Raw genomic sequence first — 14,719 nt, forward strand, 5'->3', positions numbered from 1 at the left:
TATTATATCTCTCTGGACTGGATAGATATTGTGTAGCCCTATATAAAATTTTCTGTGTACAGTGCTTGTAAATTTACCAAGACTGGGCCAAATTTCTAATCATTTTGATGATTCCAGAACCTTGCAGTACACACCAATACTTATACATGTATGCTAGATGATCAACCTTTTCTGATCGATTCCACAACGTTTCTTTCACAATGCAATCGCATGACCAGAACTGGTCTATACCTTTAAGAAAGACCACATGTTTCTATTTTTAAGAAAGACCACCTGTCTCTACAAAGTCCACATTTTCCATTTGCCTGGAAAATTGCCTCTCATTACAGCATGGACTAAAAGAACCTGTACATAAAGGCCACCTGCCTATAAAGATCTATTTCCTTGTCTCCCTTGAGCAGTTTTTATTTATAAACGGGTTTCACGGTACCTGTAGTTCCACACTTGCATTATGTTGCATAATAACAGTGACAACGCCAAGTATTGTCACCTCTCCCCAGAACTAAACCTTCTCTTTAAAGGTAAAGATCAGTTCTGGTCATGCCATTGCATTGTGAAAGAAACCTTGTGGAATCGATCAGAAAAGGTTACGTAATCATCTAGCATGTATTTAGTATTGGTGTGCACTGCAAGGTTCTGGAATCATCAAAATGATAAGAAATTTGGCCCAGTCTTGGTAAAGTTACAAGCACTGTACACAGAAAGATGTATATGGGACTACGCGACATGTCCGCGACATCTGTCAGGTCCAAATAGATATAATAATTTACCAAATACACACTGTATATCAATTAGTAGGCTGTAAAATTTGTATCATTACGTATTAGTCAAAACATATTCTTTCTCATGATTGTTAAAGGCCCACTGCACTACTTGTAGCTACTTGCGCCCTCTATATAACAAACCATGCCTAATCGGTGACCATTGGTCCCCCATGATCCTCTTTTTCTTAATTTAACTGAGAGCTGAGTTGATGAGATAACCACCTGTCCAGTGACCTTGCAGGGCAGTCTAATCCCTCCTGTAAACTATGGCAGATACGCTTTAATAAGAGCTTCCATTTCATTTTTTGATAGGGGGGCGTTTCCAAAACTGATCTTTACCTTTAACTCTGTGATACATGATCAGTTAAGACTCCTCTGATTCTTAGCTGACAGTACATTTAAACAATATGGCTGACCCATAACAGTTTACTGCAGTGGTTGAAATTTCAATACGCAACGCCATTGATGGAACATTTCCAACCCAATCATTAAAGGACAAATCAACCCTCCTAATAAGTTCATTTAAATGAAAGCATAAAGATCAGAGAAACAGAACGGCGAAAGTTTGAAATAAATCGGACAAATATTAAGAAAGTTATGAGTGTTTGACATGAGATCACTACAGCTGTGCGAATCTCAAATTGGCAATTTTGTGGATTGTGACGTATTGACGGATTACTCTCCTGTTTGTCGCGTACAAAAATATCACTTGTATATTTTTTTATCTTCCAAGTGCCTTCACCCTCGGGGCACTACTCAAAATATATCATGTAGAGTACATTATTACAGGTCCTCTAAAAAGAACAGATCATCCCGAGTCATACATTTATGATAAGTTGAAATTTTAGTCATTTTGTGTGTTGGAGCAAATGGGAAAGTTGTCCGCCACTAGATCACATAGCCATTATCAATTCAGCCAAGTTGAAGAGCCCATACCTATATTAATTGCAACTTTCAACAATTTGTAACTTTCTAATTTTTTGTCCGATTTCATTCAAACTTTCATCAGTATGCTTCTCTGATTTTTCTGCTTTATTCTAGACAAGTTTGCTATCAAGGTTGGATTTCCCTTCAATGATTCAGTCAGGAAGTACCCACCTCTATACACTTAACATCTCATTAGACTAAAATGATATCACAAATAAGTTAAATAATATCACAAGTATACAAGTGACACTGCATACATGTTCCTCCCCTCTGCTTGTAATATTGATTCTTAGTATCAATGTTGTTGAAATTTCCTGAAAATATCTTTCTTTAACAAGTAATTCTTAAAAACACACCCACTCATTTTCTAAAAATAAAATTTGGGATGCAGGATTTCCTACGAATCTACACAATATGCATCACCACACAATATGATCCAGGAAACTAAAAAAAACATGACATTACCAGAGATTTAAAAAGGAAATGGATTAAAAAAGCCACAATGACCTTCCTAAGATTAAAATTACATGACAGATAATATTGAATTGTACTAAATATTCTCTGAAATACAAATACTGTATTTATCAAATGAGCACTTCAGCACTACAGGTCCAACCTTGCCAATAGTATGATTACATATGCATCTAAAGACAACCTCTACCACTTAAAGGGATCCGGTAACTTTGTCTCAGATTCTGAAACAAAATTCTGGAATTAGCTCATGCTGCAATGATAATTATAAACCTTTAGGTCAGTCAGAAACCCAATGACTTTTACAAGCCAATCGCCTGTCTGATTATCAAGATATTTATGATTGGAATTACAAATTTTGAAAACCGTTTGCCAAACGGTTTTCATAACACTACAGTCTATTGGGGAAAACAGTATAGTAAAACCGGTCACTCAAAGATTTTTGCTTTTTTGAAGCACTTCTTGATCATTTTGAAGCGCAATATTTTTAGGGGTTCAATATTACACCATATCACAGACACTGATAACACGTACTGTAGGGCCGTGTATCTCAGATTTAACATTGTTAAACGATCCCTTTAATCTGTTTACACAAATAGAAACTCTATTTTTCTTAAGATTTTCAAAGCACTTGATTTAATTATTTCCTGAACATGCTTAATAGATATGAGCAGTAAATGATGCATCATTTCTCATACATATTGGTTGGTAGGAAAATAGACTGTACCAAGGCTTACATGTCAGCATTGAATGGAATTTACATCATTATCAAGTATACATACAAAATAGTTCTTCAGTAGACTGGGAGAAGCGAGACTAAATCTTACAATTGTTTGTTTATATGTATTGGTAGGTACATGTAAAAAATAACCTAATATGAAGTCATCCGTCAAACTGGATCATCATACATCCAAATAATAAAATATCAGTGAAGGACAGAAATATACCGTATTTGCTGGCGATAAGGCCGCAGCGCCGCATAGGCCGCACCCCCGATTTCGACATTTAAAATAAAAATTAAATAAAAAATTGTCGGAGGCGGGATATGAACCCTCCCCTACAAATGTTGATATGACCCAAATCACCGCCTTAGACCGCTCGGCCATCCCGTCCCTAATGCTATCCCTTGCAGTTTTCTCGTCTATATATTGAAATGGATTCAAAATGGCGACTTCGCGTGCTGGATGCTTCACGGCAGCTTCGTTAAACAGGCCTTTCTTTTACTTTTGCAATGCATTGGCACGCACTTAGATCAAGATCTATCAGCAGATGTTGTTTTTGGAAGTTTATTTTCGTCTTCATGTCAACAATGCAAGATAAAATTGTTGGTAAGATGTGTGGAAATGTCCTGTACCATAGTAGTATAGTTATTGTACCGTTTGTTGTCCCATATGTGCAAATTCGTGCTGGTTTTGATTTTTTTTTTTTTTTTACTCTTTCGCCGCAAAGGCAGCACCCCGACTTTTTGAAATTTTGTCTTCCAAAAATACTGCGGCCTTTACGCCGGCAAATACAGTAGGTAACTATCTAACTTATGAAAAATAAATGTTTGAAGGTAAACTAAGTCCACATTGTGATAGGAAGCAAACAATAATATGACATTGTTGTGAATATTACCCCAGTGTTTAGATTCAATTGCTATTCTAAACAAAATAATGCCCACACTCCGCTCCCTGGAGAGTATTCAGGCCAGGCGCCATTTTTTACAAGTGCACACATACCACCCACATTAACATTCACATCCTACCAGGTACCCATTTAACACCTGGGTGGAGGGAAGCAATGAAGATAGAATACCAGTGCTCAAGGACATACATGTACAGTACATTTAAGTGCTGTGCTGGGGATCGAACCCACAACCTTCTCATCTCCACTCATGTGTTCAAACCACTCGACTACAACACCACTCTCATATATGAAGAAAGAAATGTAATTGTAATTGTATGTAGCATGGTGCTACTTGATCCATTGTAGGGTGTTATAGAGACATTGGATCAATGCGACAAGAATGGCCCAAGGGAGTATTCATCCAGGCTACATAAATCGAGAAGATGTCTACTGCAATCAAACTCAATTAGTTGGTACACTTGCATTGATGTACTCAAATGACAGAGCGATGGAGGGAGGGAGGGAGGGAGACAGATAGAGAGAGACAGAGACATAGGGAGAGAGAAAGAGACGGAGAAAGAGACAGACGGATAGAGAAAGAGACAGAGGGATAGAGAAAGAGACAGAGAGTGTGAGAGAGACAGAGAGAGAGACATAGAGACATAGAGAGAGAGAGAGAGACACACACACACACACACACACACATAGAGTGAGAGAGAGAAAGAGACAAAGGGATAGAGAGAGACAGACAGACATACAGGGACAGAGAGAGAGACACACACACACACACACACACACACACATAGAGAGAGAGAGAGAGAGAAAGAGACAAAGGGATAGAGAGAAAGACAGACAGACATACAGGGACAGAGAGAGAGAGAGAGAGAGAGTCACAGAGAGAAAGAGACAGAGGGGTAGAGAGATACAGACAGACAGACATACAGGGACAGAGAGAGAGTGAAAGAGACAGACAGACAGAGACAGAGGGATAGAGAGAAACTGAGACAGAGAAATTTATGATATTTACATGAACATATAGTATGATATTGTATTCAGAATGAGTTAATTAGTCATTGCCACTGACCGTGCTCCAGAATCTAGATTTAACCTGGCATCAAACATTGTATCTGGCAACCAAACATTTAGTGTACATAGTAACACATTGCAAATTTGGCAACATAAGCATAAAGTATAGTAATGCATGAGCACTGAGTCATACTGTATTATTTGGAGCCTCAGGTTGTCACTTTCTGTTTTGTTTCCCGTGTCTATTAATAGCAAACAACATATACTCAAAGAAAGACAAAATTAAAACTATTAGCAACTTCAACTAGCCAGCTGCTGAAGTACAGTTCATTGTAAACTCATTGGGCAAAATTCATCTTTATTGACCATTTCCACTGAAATTAGTGACAAACTAGGCAGCCAATACAGCATACGGCAATGTAATTTATTAACTTGATTTCATATTTTAACGAGGAAAATTGTGATTCATAGACATATGAACCTACAAAGGTATAATACCTGAGCAGCTAGACTGGTCGTCTGTAGGGCTTGTCTTTAAACAGGAAGATCTTGATTTTTAAAACTAATCAGTACGCTCAGATCCTCGTGTGTGAGTGTGTATAGTTTTATCATGCTGTCCAAAACAACTATGCATTTCAACACAGCTTCAAAACTTATTTTATTTTATTTCATTTCAAATTATACAAATAATGTTTCTGGAAATATTTGATTTACAGTTTACTTGTCTGCATGTGTATGATATTTGGGAAAGGGAGATCACTTTCTACCAGTTCTGCAGTAGATACATAATACATGTGGGGAGGGGGGGGGGGTGTCAATGAGAGAGTGTTGACTGACTTAACTTTCAAAGCTCTAAAAGAGATCTGGTAACAAGAATAGGTGAAAGACATCAATATCGATGTGAGAGAAAAGAACCCCATGGTTTACCGCTTCGGCTTCATACTATATCTAAAGGGGTTTTAATTTAAACATGCACACACCTAGAAAGAGGCTACATCACTGGGTGATGAATTCTCCTCTTTTATTAACTGAAGGTAGGGGGTATTCATACAGCCTTGAAGCTAGGCTAAGAAGGCTAAGGATACTATGTAATTGTAAGAACATAATGCAGGGGCACAGAGAGATACCATAGTGATACCGCTTTATATCTAGAGGTGTTTTAAACATGCACACACCTGGAAAGAGGCTACATCACTGGGTGATGAATTATCCTCTCTTATTAACTGAAGGTAGGGGGTATTCATACAGCCTTGAAGCTAGGCTAAGAAGGCTAAGGATACTATGTAATTGTAAGAACATAATGCATGGGCACAGAGATAGAGAGAGAGAGAGAGAGAGAGAGAGAGAGAGAAAGAGAGAACGCGAGAGGGAGAGACAAAGACAGAGACAGAGAGAGAGAGAGAGAGAGACAGCGTGATGATAATGGCCAGCCAGGCCAGGAGGGCTAGCTACGTACGTCCATTCATTATTCATGTATCCTGACTCACTTTAGCACACCATGAGCACAGAAAATGAGCTGAGGCTCCCTCTTAAATGCGCCAAGTTTATTAGGTGCATGAATATAAATGATCAGCGCATCTTCCCAGATTGTGAGTAGGTAGAGGCCACATAAAGGACAAGCTTCTACTGCTTAAAGCTAATCTTGAGCTCTGGCATGAGAAAAGTATTTTGAGAGAAAATTGCAATGATTTATTCTGGATTGTTTATCCTGCAGTAGATTGGTTTTTTTGAACCAGTGAAATACATGTATAAACAATCGCACAAAAACCTACTGGGCATCATCTTGGACGAGAAAAACATAACTCTCATTTGCACATAGTGACCTGTGTTTATAAGGACATGGTGTCGGCCTACTTACCCAGATTTCCTCATGCTCATTACTCAGCCACTATACCTTTTCTTCCCAAATTGTTTGGCACATGACATTTATTTGTGATCTTGAGCATTGAGTGTAAGTTTTGTTGGATTCTGTGAGAATTTATTTTCTATATTTACCAGAAATTCAATTTATCTTTAACCAAATCTAAAGTCATTGCCTGTTGTTATGGCTTGGATACAGCAGGGGTATAGAAAAGCAGCACAGGATAAAACAATTATATTCATTTAATTTTAGTGATTACTCTCTCTGAATACAATTGTTCTGAAATAACTCTAAGGAGTGGCCATTGCTTATTCAGCAATACTAAGATCCCTAGAACAGAAGGGAACTAGATGGAATTTTGACTGCGCGTAGTCCAAAATGATGCCTCCGCCATAGAGCAATTTAAACAAGTTTGGAGTTTAAATCTCCAGTGGTTCTTGAGATATCATGATAACAATCTCAATGTATGGAATTTCATAAGTTGACCTCTGTGACCCTTGACCTTTGACCTACGTGCTCCAAAATCTAATCAGATTGTCTTCCTATGGTGATACACACTATCATTAAGTTTGAAGTTTAAATCTCCAGTGGTTCTTGAGATATTATGATATGGTGATACATGTACATACTATCATTAAGTTTGAAGTGAAAATTCTCCAGTGGTTCTTGAGATATCGCGATAACGATCTCAATGTATGGAATTTCATAAGTTGACCTCTGTGACCCTTGACCTTTGACCTACATGCTCCAAAATCTAATCAGATTGTCTTCCTATGGTGATACACACTATCATTAAGTTTGAAGTTTAAATCTCCAGTGGTTCTTGAGATATTATGATAACAATCTCAATGTATGGAATTTCATAAGTTGACCTCTGTGACCCTTGACCTTTGACCTACGTGCTCCAAAATCTAATCAGATCGTCTTCCTATGGTGATACATACTATCCTTAAGTTTGAAGTTTTTACATCTCCAGTGGTTCTTGAGATATCATGATAACAATCTCAATGTATGGAATTTCATAAGTTGACCTCTATGACCCTCGACCTTTGACCTACATGCTCCAAAATGTAATCAGATTGTTTTCCTATAGTGATACACACTATCACTAAGTTTGAAGTTTAAATCTCCAGTGGTTCTTGAGATATCATGATAACAATCTCAATGTATGGAATTTCATAAGTTGACCTCTGTGACCCTTGACCTTTGACATACGTGCTCCAAAATCTAATCAGATCGTCTTCCTATGGTGATACATACTATCCTAAAGTTTGAAGTTTAAATCTCAAATGGTTCTTGAGATATCGCGCTAACAATCTCTGTCTCTGGTACTGGCATACTACATCATAATCTTCAGGATCAATCTCATGAACTGAATAAGAGTAACATTAAACAGTTGGAAGGTGGTTCAGTTCCTCCGTTTAGAAATAGGGGCTTAAAATTTGCCCATTTGAATATTCATAGCTTAGTTGCTAAGATTGACGAACTAAGATTACTTCTGAGAAATGCATCATTTGATGTTATTGGTTTAAATGAAACATTTTGCGACTCCATGATTGATGATTCTGAATTGTATATAGATGATTATATTTTATTACGTAGAGACCGTACAAGACATGGTGGTGGTGTGGCTGTATATATATCCAAGAGGTTCAATTATAAAAGAAGGGATGATTTGATTTCATCTACTTTAGAATGCCTTTGGTTTGAATTGCATTATCCAAATAAGTCTCCCATCCTGGTTGGAGAGTTTTACAGACCTCCAAATTCTCACGTTGATTTCTTTGAAGAATTAGACGGAAATATGGACGCTGCTCTCTCGCAAGATATGAGCTGTATTATTTTAGGTGATTTCAATTGTGATTGTATGCCACACCAACTTGATCTGAATGCTGAAAAGTTAAGTTTTTATACAAATATGTACGGGCTAAGTCAGCTAATTGATACTGCCACAAGAGTTACAAATACCTCTTCTACTTTAATTGATTTGATATTTGTATCAGACAAGGAACTTTACAATGAATGGGGAATATTTGAAACTAGCATAAGTGATCATTATTTGGTGTATACGGTTCGCGATTTTAGTGCAAAGATCCATAACAAATCTGAATACGCAGAATTTCGCTCGTTTAAAAATCTTGACGAGGAGAAATTTTACAGTGAATTGAGAAGTACTCCTTGGCAGGTCATAAAAGATATAGATAATGTTGATGTTGCGTGGGATATGTGGTTGACTCTATTCAATAACATAATCAACAAGCACATACCAGTATGTAAAAAGCGGATAAGAAAAAAGGCATGTCCATGGATATCTGACGAGATTGTTAAGCTTATGACGGAACGTGATAAAGTTCTCAAAGCTGCTAAAGCTAACAAAAGTGATGATCTTTGGGACACCTACAAATATCTAAAGAATAAAGTTATTCATCTCATGAGGAAAAGAAAAAGAGAATATAATGCAGACCAGATCTCGCAAAATCATAACAATAGTAAGCAAATGTGGAGATGTTTGAGAAACCTTGTGCCTAAGTCATTACCTATATCTCCCAATAGCATAAATGTTGATGGTGCTAATGTGTCAGACAATGCAAATATTGCTGAAGCTTTTAATGACTTTTTCATTTCTAATGCTACTAAGATTACAAAGGACCTGCGAAGGAATAAGTCTCAACTGAGAGTAGACGAGGACAATAATATTGGTCCAACTCATTCGCAATTTAATTTGAATTTGATTACTGAGGATTTTGTATTGAAACAGATTGATAATCTGAGTATAGATAAAGCAACTGGTGAAGATCACATCAGCTGTAAACTTTTAAAGATGACGAAGAATGTTATCTCAGAGTCTCTTTGTGATATCATTAACAAATCCCTGTCTACAGGAGTTGTTCCACGTGAATGGAAAAAGGCTCGGGTAGTACCAATATTCAAATCTGGAGATATTTCTTCTTTGAATAATTACCGCCCCATTTCAATATTACCTATCGTGAGTAAAATTATAGAAAGGGCCGTCCACCAACAACTCAGTGAATTCTTGGACGTGAATCAATTATTACACCCTAATCAGTCTGGTTTTAGACCTAAACATTCAACAGCTACTGCACTTGCAAAACTTGTAAATCAATGGTCGTTGAATATTGATAACAAAGAGATTTCTGGAGTTGCCTTCATAGATCTTCGTAAGGCTTTTGATACTGTTGACCATGAGCTACTTCTACATAAACTAGCTTGTATAGGGTGTAGTAATAGGACTATTTATTGGTTCAAATCATATTTAGGGGATCGACAACAAGTGACCCAATTTAAAGGAGCCAAGTCGCATCCATCAACCATCAAATTAGGTGTGCCACAAGGTTCAATTCTTGGTCCCCTTTTATTTTCAATATATGTTAATAGTCTACCTGAATGTACTCCTGAAGGTATCATAAATATGTATGCTGACGATACGACACTTACCGTCAGTGCAAATGATGCAACTGTTGTGGAAGAAAAATTAACTGTTGCGTTAAACAGAGTCATGGCATGGATTAAGGAAAATCGTCTTGTTCTTAACACTGAAAAAACTTGTGTCATGTTAATAGGCTCTCCTGCTAATCTCAAGAAAATTGAATCTTTCACCATTTCATTAAACGGCAATTTGATCAAAAGAGTTCAATTCACCAAATGCTTAGGACTTTTGATAGATGAAGAATTGAAATGGTCTAAACAAATTGAAAACGTAAGTAAACTTACCCAGAAAAACATTAGCATGATAAAGAGAGCAAAGAGTTTTTTGCCTCAAAAATCCTTAAAGTTACTTTATAACAGTCTAGTGTTGCCACGATTAGATTACTGCTCTGTTGTATGGTCGAACCGATTTCATTCTCATACAACGAAGCTGCAAAAAATTCAAAAGAGGGCCGCAAGAATAATATTGAACAAGACATATGACACACCGTCGGCTGATTTGTTCACAAGTCTTAAATGGATGACACTAGACAAGCGGTTTGAGTTAAGTCGTGTTATGATGATAATATGCATTCATAACTTAGCACCTTCTTACCTTCAGGTAGGCTTAATTAATCCTAATGATGTACATGAGCATCATACAAGGCAAATAGACAGTGGATGTTTACGTGTGCCTAGATTTCACACTGATTGTTATAAGTGTAGCCCAATTGTTTCTTCCATATTTGAATGGAATAAGCTAGATAATTCATTGAGAACGGCTTCCTCTGTCAATTCATTTAAGAGATTGTTTAAACAAAGTTGTAATTTGTGAATGGCTCAGCCGTATATACACTACGTGCATGTTCTGTAATATTTACATGACTTATTCACATAATTGCGACTTAATTAATATTTTCCTATTGACATTACTGTTTACTAGGTTTATGATATATGTTTATTTTGCAAACGAGTATTATTTTTGTAACTGTTCTGTATAAATGTTATAAACGATGTAAATATGTTCATTCAGGGCCCCATGGAAGACCACTACTTGCTGGTGAATGGGCTACCCTGTCAAAAGATCAGAAATAAATAAATAAATAAATAAATAAAAATACAAGGAATTTCATAAGTTGACCTCTGTGACCTGTGACCTTTGACCTACATACTCCAAAATCTAATCAGATCGTCTTCCTATGGTGATAAATACTATTCCCGAGTCTTAAGTTTAAATCTTAAATGGTTCTTGAGATATTGTGATAACGGTCAAACGGGACGGACGTACGGACGTACGGACGGACAACCCGAAAACATGATGCCTCCGGCACCACCTTCGGTGGCGGAGGCATAAAAAAGGACAATAAAAGGAACCTGAGAAACTTGTGAATTTTTTGCTATGATTGAAGTTCTTGACATATTTCTGCTCCCTTGCCCGACAAGGTGACTGATAGTTGAAAAAAAAGCTATGAGTTTGGTGGTCTGCATAGGGCTACATATTTGTGAATTAGATAATACAGTGAAACCTGTATACAAAGACTGCTAAAGGGAGAGAAGAAAAGCGGTCTTTATAGGCAGGCGGCCTTAATGGGCAGGTGGCCTTTATTACAGGTGACCTTCATGTACAGGTTCCTTTAGTACAAAATTCAATAAGAAATTCTTATCAACGGAAACAGAAATGTGCACTTTGTTAGACAAGTGGCCTTTCCATACAGATGGTCGCTAAGGCAGGTTTGACTTTTCTTGTCACTAATTCCTCTCACATACAGTATATGCCATGTGATCTTCCTATATACAGCAGGCCTATTATTATGGATGTATCACCATACTATCACGTAAGATTGATAGATGATAGGCCTTGACACATCTGTGCAGCTCGTTAAGTTCCTCAATATACGATGACAGTGCAGTAATTGGCTCTTTGCAGTCTGACCTAAGTTTACCTGTTCATACGTAAGTAGGTCAAAAGTTGGGTATAGAAACTCATATTTTCCTTGAATTTGAAAAGTAGATGAGGATTGGCCTTTAATACACAATATTTCAAATACACCATGTATTTGCGTTGAATCTCTTTGATGATACAAAGTTCATCTTTGGGTAGATATGCTCAGGTAAATCAGTTTTGAATACTGTACTTTCTATGGAATGGCCGATGCAATGTTTGATGACTTTTCAATTCTACGTAAAAAGAACAGGGGATCCCTCTAGGTCAAACTTAAAGTAAATGGAACCAAAAATATCTTCATTAGTGCGCAGCAAGGGTGTAGTAGCAATGATTTATATGATGTTCTTGTCATGCACAACATGCTTGTTAACATACATATCATTCTTGGAATGTTTACCAATCAAATGCCTCTCATTGTGCAGACCTAATGACATGTTAAAATGATGTACGGTGTATATTGCAACCTTGCTTTGCCCAAGCAAAAAAATGCTATTAACCCTGGACTGTTTTTAAATGACTGCAATCACTTTTTTGGATAGAGCAATTATTAGTCATTAGTCTTCTTAATGATCCTTAAGGCATGTCACTTTGAGAAAAGCAATCAATTTCAGAAACGACATTTATTGATGGAACCCTGCTCTTACTATAATTATTATTTGTTTGGCACTTTTATACAAGTCATTCATATATTAATTATAACAAATTGAAGGAATAAAATGAATATTTACTCATTTGCCAGGGTTTTCCCCTAGCCACTATAGAAAAGGCAAGATTACTAGACCCGTACGTCTTTCCTCCTGACATACAAGAAATGTTAGTCAGTGTTAAACTTTACCAGCTACAAAGATAATTTGCTCAACATGTCAGGGATTCCACATCACTATACTATTTTCAAGCTACAAGCTCTATTCAATTTTATTCCTTGTTTTCTAATTAACTGTTATCCCATAGAATGCAAGGTTTAAAAAAATGGTTGATTTTATATTTCATACCTTCTAGTTGTACTCAAATTATATTTGTTAGGTGATTGGTAGACTTTAAAACAGAGACAAACTCCTACAACACATTTACAGTCTTGTTCTATAATTTAAGAAGATTGAAATGGTGCAAAAAGGGTGCAAAAATAAAAAAAATAAAGCTAAATATTATCCCCTTATGATCAGCTTACAAAACGAAACCACTTTGACGTAATTTCTTTGGAAGATATCTGAAGAGTCCTGATGTTAAACGTTTGATGTAATTAAATATATCAAGTGAATTGATCCACTTCCGAGCCACCAGTTCGGACGCTCCACTGGCTAGGTAGCCCTGATGGTCAATTACAATTCAGGTAGCATTATCATCCAGAGTCCGAGAGTGTGTGTGTGTGTGTTCGAGAGTGAGTGTGTAAGGTATACCGGTAGTGACATCAACCTGCTACTCTATCCTCTCCTATGTCCCATCGATTACAAGCAGTGCCTCAGGATATTATATCCTCACCATTCATCTCATCAAATCACAAACTCTACTCCTAGCTTTACCTGTACCCCCATTTCTTTTTCATTAAAATTAGGTGAGGTTTTTTGGTTCACTTTTTGATGAAAGAGTTTCACTAAGGATGGAAAAATGGGAAGGAATCGTCATCCCAGGAGAAGAAAATAAGTCTATAAGCATAAGATGAAAACAAGAGTAACATGAAGCCAAAACGCTTAAGATATGGCGCTGTAAACCGCTGCTAAAAAACACAGGATGATTCTGGACAATGAGATGCATAAGTAATGGAACCGGAATCGCTCCATGTTAGCCTTCACCAAAAGTTGATTAAAAATACTATACAGCAGTGGTTGCTATTTTGGTAAAGTACCCTGCCTTAAAAATCAAGTTGTTTTACACGCACAGAGCTGAGTTGTAGGCCTGCATGCAAATCCCATATCAGGAAGATCTAACATGACAAGAAAACAATGTCTTTATGCCCATTTACATTGTAGAAAACAAGTTTGAAAAAACCATTGATTTTATTTGAACCACCATCTACATTACTGGAAAGGCCCATAAAAAGGCTGTCGGTGTTTGCTCATTCTTTTTTGTACCTGTTCTGCATGTGATAGCATGGAAGCAAGAGGAGTTACATGAACCGTATTAACGGTGTATAAGCCACACCCCTCTTTTTCGCCCTAAATTTTTTTTTTTAATTCTGACTCTGTCGGCAGCAAGCCAGGTCTGTGTTAAAAAACCCATGCGGGAAGGCCTTTCATTTAACTGCGAGGTGCAGCTGAATGTGTAAGATCATTAATGTAAATTAAAATACAGTAGAGGACCTAGGATAGAACCTTGTGGTACGCCATGTAATAGAAGACAAATTGGAGGAATTATTATTATAAACTACATATTGAGATCTATTAGAAAGATTACTTTCAAACCTTCTAGTTTCCGAGTGGTGAGTCAACACACCGATTACTGAGCTGGGAGACATTGCCAGGCATAGCGCCAGGTTTTTTTTGGTTTTTTTTTGGTGTACCGTGTATAAGACGAACCCCCTTTGAATTTTTTTCGGCGGCAAAAAAGTGTGGTTAATACACCGTTAATTACGGTATGTGAGCAAAAACCAGAATAATTCACTGGTGTTGTACATGTAAAAGCTAGAATTTACACTGCAAAAAAAAACGGCAGAGTTTCAGCAAGCGTTTCAAATAACCACAATTTTAGAGGTAA

The 14,719-nt window shown here is 37.0% G+C and overlaps 1 protein-coding gene across 2 annotated transcripts in view; it reads right to left on the reverse strand.

Annotated features, from left to right (window-relative positions):
- Positions 1–14,719, reverse strand: part of LOC592417 (ribosomal protein S6 kinase alpha-2) — a 58,999-nt gene that overhangs the window by 15,033 nt on the left and 29,247 nt on the right. The window lies entirely within an intron of this gene.

Source organism: Strongylocentrotus purpuratus, unplaced genomic scaffold (genome assembly GCF_000002235.5).
Source record: "Strongylocentrotus purpuratus isolate Spur 01 unplaced genomic scaffold, Spur_5.0 spur5_scaffold_21, whole genome shotgun sequence".
NCBI classification, from domain to species: Eukaryota; Metazoa; Echinodermata; class Echinoidea; order Camarodonta; family Strongylocentrotidae; genus Strongylocentrotus; species Strongylocentrotus purpuratus.